The sequence below is a fragment of the Raphanus sativus genome, chromosome 8, assembly GCF_000801105.2.
Source record: "Raphanus sativus cultivar WK10039 chromosome 8, ASM80110v3, whole genome shotgun sequence".
Lineage (NCBI taxonomy): Eukaryota > Viridiplantae > Streptophyta > Magnoliopsida > Brassicales > Brassicaceae > Raphanus > Raphanus sativus.
Genome location: NC_079518.1, coordinates 20,264,223 through 20,266,710, shown reverse-complemented (window position 1 = coordinate 20,266,710; position 2,488 = coordinate 20,264,223). Strand labels below are relative to the sequence as shown.

General features: G+C 35.8%; 1 long non-coding RNA gene across 10 annotated transcripts; it reads left to right on the top strand.

Moving 5' to 3' along the window:
* Positions 1 to 244: 244 nt before the first annotated feature.
* LOC108821086 (uncharacterized) lies at positions 245 to 1,857 on the top strand. Of its 10 annotated transcripts, none has more exons than XR_008937486.1 (7): positions 307 to 331; positions 477 to 529; positions 651 to 683; positions 754 to 871; positions 1,020 to 1,123; positions 1,228 to 1,554; positions 1,651 to 1,857. It is a non-coding gene; the product is annotated as an uncharacterized LOC108821086 (long non-coding RNA). The 10 variants fall into 10 exon arrangements; XR_008937488.1 differs by having other exon boundaries at positions 317 to 331; positions 477 to 533; XR_008937487.1 differs by lacking the exon at positions 477 to 529 and having other exon boundaries at positions 250 to 331.
* The last annotated feature ends 631 nt before the right edge of the window (positions 1,858 to 2,488 follow it).

The window sequence follows — 2,488 nt, the reverse complement described above, 5'->3', positions numbered from 1 at the left end:
ATTATTGGGCACTTTGTATCGATATCCCTCTCCCTTTTTTATTCTTAATAATGATGTAATTATGATAAAAATAATAATGTAATCATATATATAATGAGGAACTTTCTTCTCTTCTCAGGACATCCACATCAGCAAACTTTAAATGGTTGTGGGTCCCACGTTCGGTTTGGTTTAGTCTTTTTTTTCTGTTTTGATTTTGGTTGTCTCTTCGGTTTATAATCTTTTTGGTTCACTTGGTTATCAAGGTGACTTTTGTTAATAAACTAAAATTCGCTTTTTGCAAATCATATTAGGGTTCAGTTGTCATCTTCTTACGCCTCTTCGATCTGTGGTATCTCTTTCCACTTCTTCCATTAAATCCATGAACTCTTTATCTTCCTATGTCTCTAAATCTCTACGATTGTGTTATTTCTCTGTTTCCGTGTTTTGATTGATTGTGTTGTGAGTTTTTTTGTCGGTGGTGTGTTTTTGGTTAGGGGATTTGAAGAGAACAGTGACATGATTCAAATCAACACCAATCTTCGTAGTCGTAGGTGTTTAGATAATTTTCAGATTGTTTTTTTTTCACTGATAATTTTCAGATTGTGTTGGCATTGTTTTAGTTGAGTTTGGCTCTGTTTCGTGTTCTGATTTTCTGTATTTCGTTGCAGATTCAAGAGCTTAACCTGTGTCCGTTATCTGAGGTGAGCAATGATTTAGACGAATATCTCATCAAAGACATTGAAACAACCAACCTAACGGAGGACTTTATAGCTGTCTCTCGCTAGGCCTTGAAATTCTCTGAGTGATGGGGTGCTGATTAGGTTGTTTTGGTGGCCGAAAGAATCGCCAGCGTTGGAAACGTAGAGAGTCCGATCAGGGTAAAGCAAATGTAAGTCTATCGCATGTTTCCTGAGAAACCTTCTTATGATTTGCACAAGCTTTTCTTTGGATTCCTATTCGAGATAATAGATAGATAGATCATCTTTGTATTTAATTTGCTTTGACCCATAGAAACTCTTTGTTTTTTTGTTGCATAGAATCTCTCTGTGGAATATGCAAAACCTGTTCATCTCAATGATAGAAGAGTCTCCACAGTTGATGAGATCTAGAAAAGCTCTGTGATTCCAATCACTCAAATTTGGTAAGTGTGTGCGATTGATTTGGCATTTTTGGGTGATGTTTGTTCTTATAGTTTCGAGCTTTGAGCTTTGTTAAAGCTTAAACATATGCTGATTTTTTTGTCAGTGACGAGGCTGAGGAGATAAGTAGTCCATGCCCTAATAGAAAGAGAGTCACTTTTGACTCCAAAGACTTTGTCACATGAACACATTATTGAGTCACAAGAATATGCTGAACTCCTGCAAGAGAAGAAAGAAGAAGTGATTCCAGACAAGACTGATCAGTCTTCTTCTGAAAAAAGTGAGGTTGCCTCGAACCCTTCAGGTGACAGATACAAGAATTGCACAGAAAGCGATGATGAAATAGAAGAGGATAAGTTGTACAAAGGCAGTAGATAGCGGCTCTGCTTCTTCCTTCAAAGGAATACCAAACACCACCAGCAAGTACAGAGAGGTACGCTTAAACCGGTTTCAAAACCAACATGAGTGTAATAATCAATCAAGAGTCCGTTTTATTCGTTGAGAATAACATGTTTTTGTGGAAATGCAGGATAAAAGCGTGAACTGACATTCAACACCATTTGAGGCAAGGCTGGAGAAAGCTTTGAACAGAGATAAATAATGGTGCTGCACTTTACTTGATTGTGGCTGATTTTGATTTTATTTATCTGTGTTATCTTTGTTTGTTTGGTAGTACTGAAAAGAAAAACATTTGTTATCCAAAAGAAGTAAAAGACAAAAAAAAGCATGCGAAACATTGTTGATAATCTATTTTACAATATCACATTTGCATATTCATTCATATCGCAAAGGAACGTCGAAAATAAAATAACATGCGGAACTCTCCAAAACAAAAAAAGGCTCTCCTTACTGATCTACAATTCATAATAATGACATTACAAAAAGGAGGCAAGTATATTGACATATGCTTCAATGATACGATTCCAAAAGAGCTACAATAATTTCGTTTAGCACCTAAACATCATCGTTACAAAATGGAGAACATATTATTTGCATGAAACACCATAGCGCAGATAAACATCCAGTATATACGTATTCGACCATTTTTACTCTCCCACTCTACATTTACATTTCCATTTAAAAGAACTTTACACATTACAAGTGCCAACTAATAAGAATTTTCAAACCTCTTCACTTTATTTTATTTTTACTTCTTCACTCTTCTTCTTCTTCTTATAAATCTCTTCACTCTTCCTCTTATGCACTCCACCACCTTCAACATTTTACACTACAACACCACAAGTATATCTAACATCCCCGCGCTTGCACGGAGCTCCGCCTCTAGTTAATTTAGTTAGGTAGATCCTTTTTTGGTCAAAATAAAATTAGTTAGGTTGTAACTAAAATTAGGCGGCCAGATTAATTAG